This window comes from Falco rusticolus, chromosome 2 (assembly GCF_015220075.1).
Source record: "Falco rusticolus isolate bFalRus1 chromosome 2, bFalRus1.pri, whole genome shotgun sequence".
Lineage (NCBI taxonomy): Eukaryota > Metazoa > Chordata > Aves > Falconiformes > Falconidae > Falco > Falco rusticolus.
The window spans coordinates 94,670,472-94,681,212 of NC_051188.1; positions in this window are offsets into that span (position 1 = coordinate 94,670,472).

The window sequence follows — 10,741 nt, forward strand, 5'->3', positions numbered from 1 at the left end:
AAAGACTTGGTATTACAGTAAAATAACTTGATTTCTCCTGGTGAAATCAGAAACCTTTTAATGATAAGAAAGGAGGGGAAAAAAAAAAAGTATTGCCTCTCTTCAAAGATACTTTTTTTCCGAGAATCATGATCCAGCAGCCCATGCTGGCTGGTGACATATTGTAATACAGCAGAGGTTTTGAAGTTCCCTAGATCCTTCAATCTGAACACATTGGCTGTCCCTGCTTGTACTCGTACCCTAGCCTCAGTTCACACCTTTTCATGAAAAAAAGGCATGAATTTTTATGTAATACTGAAATAATTTCTAGTCACTTTCTTTCCCACCCTGCTGCTTGGGAAATGGGATGTTTTACTTGGATGAGTCACAGAATGCAATGCTGCAAAGTGGTTCCAACGGCACTGGGTCCTCATGCTAAAGTCTGAACCTCTCATCCTACTTTTTAGTTTTGTCTGCTGTCCCAGCGTTTCATCTGCTGGAAAAAAAAGTCATCTTTGTATTCAATATTTCTGCTTTGCCATGACTGGCACACACACTGAGGCTCCTAGTCTGTGCTATTTTTAAGAATGAAAGGCGACAACAGCTTTCTTTGCTCGTACAATGTTAATCTTTTTCCACTTCCTTTGGGAACTCACTCCTTGGGATTTCAATATCTTCTAATCTATGTCACCATTCCTCCCCTGTCTTTGCTTGCTCAACTGGGCTTTGACACATTTCAGGCAAAGTCCAATTCTTTGGGAACTGCCTAAATTCTGCATCTTTGTTTTGCTTTGAAACACTGGAATGGCTTGAAAGCTACTCATGTATGTCTGATGGGGTTTTGGTTTGTGAGCTTCATTGTTCTGTTTCTCTGCTGTTTGTGAAACAGAAATGTTTCCAGTATGTTAAAAATACTATCAATATTACTCTGATGACAACTTTCATCTCTGGTTATGTGACTTTCTCATTTGACCTAACACAGCTGTTTGGCGTGCCTGTTGTAAAGGCACACTGAATTTCAGATAATCGCAGAACATTTGCTCTTTCTTCACACAGCTCCAGATGCCCATCCCTTATAATAAGATCTTTTCTACAGTCTGATGAGATGTTCTGGAAGTTCAGCCCAGCCTTAATTTAAGACCCAGTCAAATAAAATCTCCCAAGAAAAAATCTTCCAAATATAACCTTCCAAGTCAAAACTCAAAAATAATACAAAAAGTTAAAAAGAATGTAAATACGAACACTGGCTACAAACATTTACCAGGCTGTTAACTGAAAGTGCTCACATACTCTGTGAACTGTTCTACAAGGATGCATGAAAGCTCTGGGCTTTCAGGAGCAACAGCACCTCTGAGCTAAGAGTGACAGATTCTTTCAGTCTGTGCACTGGGGTTCTGTACAGAGGCAAAGCCCTGCACCTGGGGAGGAATAACGCAGGTACCAGTAGAGGCCAAGGGACAACTGGCTGGAAGACAGCTTTGTAGAAAAGGTGGTGCTGATAGGTAACAAGTTGAATGTGAACAGCATCCTGGGCTGCATTATCAGGAGTGTGGCCAGCAAGCCAAGGCAAGAGTCTCCCTCCTCCTCTCCTCAGCACTTTGGAGACCCCTTCTGGGGTGATGTGCAGAGCTTTGAACTCCCTGGTACAGGAAAGACACTGACATGCTGGAGCGCATCCAGCGGAGAGCCACCAGGGTGGTTAGGCGGCCAGCACACATGATGGAAAGGGAGAGAGTGAGAGAACTGCGCTGGTCCAGCTCAAAGACGACAGAGAGATATGCCTGCTGTCTCCAGCCACCTGCTGGGAGATGACAGAGATGGTGGAGCCAGAGTCTTTTCAAAGGTGCACAATGATAGGAGGAGAAGCAATGGATACAAGCTGGAATGCGGGGAAATCTGATTAGAGACAGAAAAACTTATTTCACCTTGGGGTGGTCCAACACTGAAACAGGTTGCCCGGAGAGGCTGTGAAACCTTTGTCCTTGGAGATACTAAAAAAATCAGCTGGTCCCAGAACAACTTGACCTTTCAAGTTGAATGATGCTGGGACTCTGTATCTCAGATACTGTGGGAGTATGGCCCTACAACTGAGCTCCTGTATTGCTCTCCTTCATGGGATTCAGAAGGCATAACACCTGTCAGCCCGCAGCATACATAATTCGAGTGATGATGTCATGTGACTGGGAAAGAATGTCCTCTGACATCCATTGCTTTTTATGTACATTGCTTTCAGCACAGGAATCCTGTGCCTCATTTTCACAGTAGAAAATAATGTTAATTGCTACTTTTCCTTGTCTTTTTCATCTTTTATTCTACTGCAAGTCTCCAGTGTTTCCAAAATAAGTTTAGAAAAGTATAAAAATATCTTGGTTGGTTAAGTTAAACAATATTGTCCATTCAGTGATACAGCCATGCTGAGAAACATGGATTTCAATTGTAACTCTTCCATTAAGTGAAATTTTCACTCTTCATTTCTTTACACTTTGAACTCACTTATGAGGTACTTTAATATAGATTCCACAACTTTTTATAGCACAGTTTTTTTGTTGTTCTTCCTGCATTTTTTATGGTGTTTGTTTGGGTGTTTTTTGTTTTTGTGGTTTTTGGTTTTTGTTTGTTTGGTTGGTTTTTTTAGAGAGGAAGATCAGGATAAAATTTAGGAAAAAAGCAGATGTCTTTAAGGACTAGAAGTAATAGAAGTGGGATAAATGTGCAGTGTCAACAGATAATGGTAAAAGCCTTAACTGCTGGCACTAATCAATGCCAGAATGATTAGGAGCTACTGATAAGCTGATAATGAAAAATGTAAATGAGATCACATTATGCACATATCAGGTACCGTCAGTGGAGATAGATGACTATCAATGGTGGCCTGATTAAGTAGATTCTGAAGAATCGCCTATATCAAAATGGTAGAAAGAGCTTGTTGAATTCAGCTAAAGGAAACCAGAGGGAACCTGACTCTATGTGAAATGGAAAGATGCTGTCAGAGGTTGGAAGAGAACTGTTTAAAAGGCCCCAGTTGCAACAAAGTTAAGTATTATTTTAATCTGGAAATTAAAATGAAGTTTCTAGCTATGGAAGGAGTGAGGTTGCAGGACAGCTATCCAGGAGGAGCAGTGTGAGTACCACTACAGAACATAAAGAGATTTGTTGGGGTTTTTAACTCTAGAAAAGTTGCTTACAAAAATTAACTAAAAAAGTCAGGGAAGGTCAACATTTCAAAAGTAAACTCGACTGCCCCTGCAAAATTTATATTTCCCTTTCCCATATGCATGATTTCCACAGCAGTCTTGCTCAATCAGGACATGTGGAAAGAAAAGATACATGAAGATAGTAACCAGACACGGCTGTACAGAATGGGATTTTATGCTTTTCTCCATCAAAGAAGTTCGACATGTTGCTGTTTCTAGGATGGCTCATGGCATTCTCTAGTTTTCCCCTTGAGGAACACAAGAAGTTCAAAAAATCTTTTTTCCTGATGTAAAACAAATCTCAGTGCCAACACTTCACATTTCACTAAATTAAATGAGCAAATGGGGAAATCTAAACAGACAAGTGGTGGCCATTGTTTTAAATTAAAGGAACAATTATTTACACAAAAAGAAATTCTATTATTCAGTATGTATTCCATACAGGCTTCTTTCAAATTTGAAAAGAACTATAAGAGGATTTAGGGGTTTGGTTGTGTTTTTTTGTTGTTGTTGTTGTTGTGTGTCTATTTTATTTGCTGATCATATAAGAATCGCCACTATGCTCTGACTGTCTTTGCAAGACAGCTCATAAAACCCCCTCTAAATAAATTAAAATTAATTGCATTCTAGGTTTGCAGCCTCTCTCTTTTCTGTTTGCAAAGATATAAATCAAAAGGACACTGTCATTCTCAGCTGCCAGCCAAAACTGAATTTATGCTAGGTTAAGTGTTTGCAGGAACAAGCCTTACAGTAACTTGTACCATAATGACCTGGATGGAGCAAGATTGATGGGGTCCAGCCCTAGAAATGTTGCCACAGCTTGGGAGAATTTGATAACATTAAAATATCTTTAACAATTCTAGATAAATTATTAATAAAGAAACAAACAAACTAATGTTTGCTCTTCAGGTCACTCCTACAACATTTTGTGCTTTTATTCTGCAGCACCAAAAGAAGGGACATAAGTTAATTAACAACTGTTTTACTAGAGTCCCACTGACATCACTGATGATGCAAGTTAAAAGTAAAGAGTGCATGTGTCTGGACTGCTTTTGATGTAGTACTTTTCTGAATTGCTGGCAGAATGTTTTAAAACCACCAAAATGTACTTTGCTCTGTCAACAAACAGCTTTTAAAGAAGTTTAACCTTCAGGTAGTTACCATACTTGGCCATTTTGAATGGAGAAAGATATTTAGCGGAAGCTGTGAATATGCAGCATGAGTAGTTTTGTGGAAACTGATGTGCTCCTGAATAATAAATGTAAACAAACAGCTGTTACAATCCCATAAATGGCCCATCTGAGACTGTGAGATTCATTTGTACAAAACTTCAGCCTTTGAATCAGAATGTAAGGAATACACAAAGGTTTTGTGAACCTCTGCCAAATTATCAACATATGTTCCAAGCAAAAACTGGCATTTGCCTAAGAAAAGGGAAATAGTCTTTTGACTTCTATAAAACTATGACATTATTCCTGAAATAATGTTTTACATTTTCCATCTGCCTTTTTTCTACTGTTTATTACTCTTATTATTTAATAATACTGATCTGTAATTTACTTGATCAGGGATTTAGAAATATGAGAAAAGATGTAGTTAGAAATCCTGCCTATTCCAAATTCTGCAAAATACAATTTATGTCATTTCTATACAAATTCTAATAAGGATTCAGAAAGTTCTATTGTAAAACTGTGACTAAATATGAAGTGCTGTTAATCACTCCTATTTAAGTTTGGTGCTAAAACCTAAACACTCATCTTCAGGCTATGAAAACTCATTTATTTCCAGCACTGATGATATGCAATGCTTAGGGAGGCAAGTGTGTTGTATGTGTACAAGGAGCTCTGGCAGACGGTGCTGGGGCTCACTCAGAGAGACTGAGAAGGCTGGTACATTGCAACTTGAATGAGTATAGGCATGACAGTGACAAAATAAAATCAACACCAAGTTGTGAAGTATTATCAAAGTTATTAATCCATTGCTCAATTATGCTTTTCAGAAGGGCTAATGGCATACCAGGACATAAAATTAAGAAGCGAAAACACTAGGAAAATAATGATAGATGTTAAAAAAAAATAATAATGTAGAAAGCTTCATAGACCTTCAGAATCAATAAGTGTCAATGCCCTTATCATTTCCCAGCTGAGTTCTTTCATTTGCTGGCATTAAGAGCATACAACTTTATACATCTACAAGGCAAGCATGAACATTTCAGCTGGTTATCCTCAGACTCTTAACAATTTATCAAAGATAAATGGGCATTTCCAAAATGTGAATCCACTTACCTGTTTTTGACCACTGCTTTCAAGTGATGAAGTGATGTGAGTAGTATCTAGTAGTGCCTGCTTCTCTCCAGTTTGAAGGGAGACCAGCATGGATAGTTCACATTTGAACACCTCCAATAGAAACATCTCCAGCTGTTTAAATTCTAAATTTTTCTCTTTCACTAACCATAGTCCACTAATTATCCAGTAAAAGAAATTTTATTTCAAGAACTTTGAATGCATTTAAGCAAGCTCTATTCAGCTCTAGCAACCCAAAGAAAACCTTTAATATTACTAGTTCTGAAACAGTTCCTTACTGTTTGATACTAAATTGACCTGTAGCTTCATTCTAAAGCACCTTTGGTGGAATCCATATTCTGTTTGGAATTGAATCAGCAGAAAAATCAAACAAAAGAAACTAAGTTTAGAATTACTCTGCATGAAAAATATTAAAAGTGACCACACAAATTTCTCCAATCACAGCAACTCTGGCAAAACTTTCCTATAAATTCTCACAGTGTACTAAAACTTTATAAGCAAAATGTTAGGAAATGTAGGTATGAATAAGGCAAACAATTAGACAAGGAAAAAGTTGGAAAAGCTGGGATAGGTGGTCTAACTGGCTAAATAACATCCACAAACAGATACTGGAAAAAGGTGCACATCACTTGCTTTGAATGCATTTCTTCTGGAGAAACAACGTGATTAATTCTTTAAAAAAAGGCACTTCATTGACTCCAAGATGGGAGGCATCATCAATTTGGTGATGATCAGATGTCACCAGCAAAACTGAAGAGTAGATGATCTTGACAAATACTAATTGATCTGAATTAAAATTTAAAACAGCACGGTGTGAAGAAAAATTGGGGGAGGACAGCCATCTTCATGTTCCTAAATTAATCACTGAGACTGAGCTGGTTGTCTAGACTCTCTATATTGTCAACAGGGAGAGAAAAACACACATTCCGGAGGTGATTTATCCCAGACACCTTTGAATGTGCCTGTAGAGATGCTTCTTTCTCTTCCTGCATTGACTGTAGAGAGTTTTGGGTGATTTATACCCGATATCCAGCATTTAGATAATTAAAGTCAAACAAGATGAATTATACCCTGGGGACAGAAAAAATGTTCCACCGTAATTTAGGAGTTCATCAGTTTTAATTGAGAAGAAAGAACTGAGCATAGTAGTGAGCATAGTAGTAATTTGTAGAATGACTCTAAGCCACCAGTGCACTTCAGGCATGAAAGGCAAATGGGATCCTATGATGTGCCAGACAAGAAATTTTCCATAGATAGAAGTAATAATACCACTATATAAAGATGGGTCAGATCTCACCTGAAATTTGATGTACAAGCATCAGTGACAGAAGAGAACTATTTAAATAAAAGATGTAGTACTAGTACTAGCCTTTTGTCCTTGGCTTTGGTTAGAAATTTAAAACAGGTCCCTAAACCTTACATCAGTAATGTTCTGGAACAGCCTTCTACAAAAAAAGACCATGAAGTTGCCTATCTGCACCAAGAAAACACAGTTAGACTCTGTCAGAAGGCACCTTTCAATCCAAAGGTCCTATGGACATAAGGGGTAAAACAGTGCAAATTATTGTGTAAAAAGACTCCCAATGTATTCATGTTCAACCTGCAAAGTACAGATAAGGACATTCAGGAAGAATAACGTAATTTTAAATGAGATTCCTTTTCAACAAGCTTTGCAAAGAAAACTGCATTTTCCTGAATTTCAGAATAAGAAGGGAAGGAGAAATAAAGCTTAAAAAATAGCAAATAAAAAAATAAAATAGATACTACAGTATCTTGAGATGGTGTTTAAATAAGTTGTCACTGGGTAACTCAGTTACACAAATTTCTTTTAACAATTTTTACTCATAATACTACAATTGCTAGAGGAGCCCTCAAACCTACACTGACTGTACTAATGTATTGTTTTACATGCAAGAGAAGTTTTCGTGTTGAATCAGTTTTCTTTTTATCATCCAGTAATTAATTTACTCATTTATTTGGGTCTTTCATATAGCAAGAGAGGAGAGAAAAAACATTCAAAACTATTCTTTTTTTAAAATCAGTAAGACTGGCAGGAGGAATTAAGTCAGAAGAACAGCAGCATTGGAAATGACTTTATAAAACTTGAAAAAGGATTTAATTTGCAATCTTACCTTCATGCCACAAGCAGAGCCATGTGGGCCGCACAGGCTCCACAGAGACACTTCACTTGTCCAAGGCTCCTCACGACTTTCTCTGAGTTTTGGTGGAGATCCCTGAACCTTTCCACCAGATGCAACTTTCTCCATGCTGGCAGGAATCTCCACAGAAGCATCCCCAAGGCAAAGGTTGGGGTTTTTTTTTCCAGACATTGTGTTTCACCTGAAGTCAAATCAGTGTAGAAATGAAGCAGCTGAAAGACATACCCTCGTTTATTCTGGTGAATACTTCTCCTTCCTGACTCCTCAAGGAACACACTGCTGCCTTGCTCTTGTAGTTCTTCCATATATTTAAATACGGTTTTCTTTTAGTATTCTGTTTCAGCAATTTAAAGAGAAGATACGGCAGTAAACATTTTCCTTTTTAGAAGGCAGGATCTACTTTTTAAAGCAAAACCCTGTGAAGCACCATTGATGAGAGACATACTCTATACATCTCTTCCTTAAGACATGGTTTTCAGGTGTAAAAAAGTTAACAATCAAGGGAAGGAAGAAGAAAATAGGAAATAACAAGGTCTGGTGAAAAAAAAAAAAGTGTAAACCAAGAAGAATTAAATATGATTATCTGCAGTACATGAAAAAAATTTTGAAATCAGAGTTATAAAAAGACAAAAATGAATCTGATAAACCGCTTGTATTTAAGTGTCTAATCCAGGTAGTGTTCTGTGTAGGTAACTGTTTCAGAGACATTATATTTGTTGAAACTGGACTAAGTTAAAAGGTACGTCTGGCTGCTTCAGGCAGTGATCATTCAGCATTACTAAGGAGAAGGTCATCTGTAAAATTAGCTGTACTACATTTGTGCCTATGTTTTATTTGCTTGTAGAACTGACCTGTAGCAGATGCTCTAAAATAAATATTCAGTGGGGCTGGGGAGCTTTACAGCTTTCCACTGAAACATGCTGACTTTGAGAACTAAGAGAGGAAGCACAAATAGTTTCCTGCTCTTCCTGTAGAAAGCAGTTGAAGATAATCTTGGTAAATAAGCATGGGTTTATGTACTAGGAAAAGTTTGATGTTGGGGCTGTTTTTTATGACGGTTGTCAGCAATTTGGGCAGTCCATGAATATTCAAGAGATATCAGAAATTGCACAGAGGATGAGAGGATGATCAGTCTCAGCAAAACTACAGACCAGGAAATTCTTCAGGCATCCATGACCTCTTCTGCATTGCTGACTCGGGGACAGACTAGATCCTCAGCTGCCTCTGTGGCCATTTCACAGGCAATGGAAAAATCAAAGTAAAACTGGATCCTTTGGCATCTCTTTCAGCATAAAACAGGCCATCTGGAAAATGGGATTCCCATGAGGTAGTGCTACGATCATGTCCTTCCATGGACACTGGAAGACTTCCTAATTTATATTAAGGAACTCAATACTTCTGAAACTAAAGCCTGGAGCACTGGCTGAAACCTTCAGGTTGTCACCATTAACATCTAAATACACTACCTTCAAACTTATCCTACATACAAACTTACAGTTTAGCACATGAAAAGAATGTTTTCAAGGATAAAGCCACTGATGACATTTTCTGTTGCCTCATGCTGTCGTTCTAAAGGCATAAGCAATATGGAGGAAACTTGCAATACACTGCCAAAAAGGATTTAGAAAACATCTTTTCTCTCTGAAGAACAATTTGAAAAACACTGTAAAAACTATGTTTTTATATTAACTGTTACCAGTTCTCTGCAGATTCTGTATTAGGGGCAACTATCTTCTTTTTGCCCTTTGCTTATAGTAAGAAACAACAATACTGTTTATTATTATAAGCTTAACTCCATCTTTGTTGACACAGATGGCTATCCCATTATCCTTTAATGGAATTCACAGGTAGAATAGAGAATTGGTATTGGCCTTCAAGAAAGAAACAGAACTTACCAGTAATTAGTTGTCTTAAGGAGGCATGGTCTATAAATAAATCAGTTCTGAGGGTACACCTACACCTTATCACTCCAGACTGCAGAGATTTTCCTTTTGCAGTACCATGGAGGATGTATTCACACTGTTGTCATCACCTTTGGCACAACGGCATAAAAAACATAGCATGCCATAAATCATTTTAGTTCTTTCTCAGCCACAGAGGCATTGAAGGGAGCCTGCTAATAGATCTCAGGGTGTCTTCTTTCTTTTTTTTTTTTACTTTCAAATTAATATCCATATGTTTGTTCACACTGTGCAACTTTGTAATTACCTGCCATAAATTATCTAGCAGAGGTTCTTGATGTCCCTTATGCAAACAGCACTTCTAGATTGACTCTACCAAGTGCTGTGGCAGCTCTTGAGGCAGCTCATCAGAGATGGCACAGTGCCTGGGAAAAGACTGGTAGATACACAGCAGTTCAGTAACTCAACAGTCTCACTGGAGCTGTATACTCAGTTGGAAGTATAAATTCCTAAGTTTTATAGCAAATACTGAAACACCAACCATCCATCTAGATAACCACCGGACCTGTCAGAGATACACACAGTCTGTATGTTCTGAGAAAGCCTGGACTACAAATATAAAGGGAGTTCTTCTGCTATTAAAGATACAAAATAAGGCATGTTTCTTAGAAGCATAAAGGAACACAAAGGAAAACAAATAAATCAAATTGATGTTAAGACACCACCTTCAGCAAATGTGACAGCTGCATCTTAAGAGATGGTCTGTCTTTGAAGAACAAGGTCAAAGAAGGAACCACAGGGATATGAGTTTCTCTCATTTTTCTAACAGAGAAGATGACAACAAAGCAACCCACCTTTCTTGCAGGAGCATCTAAGAGAATGTGGAACACCAGATTCAAATTCCTGTAACTCACTTGCCTGGTGAAGGGAAAGATCTCAATAATCTTAAAGCTCAAGGCTGAGATGGATGTTAAATCAACTGTAACTTGTGATTAGGATAGGATAAGGATAAGGAACTTATAACAAAGAACTAGACTGCTTCAGTTTGAGCAGGTAACAGAACAGTCTGAACTGATGGGAAGGGAAGACCAACAAACATCAATCCAAAAGCCTAACCTAGTTAATAATATGCATTCCCTTCCATTACTTATAAAGCTGTCCCTGACAAGAGAGAAATAGGAGTCTTGAAAGAGTGACCCATCCTG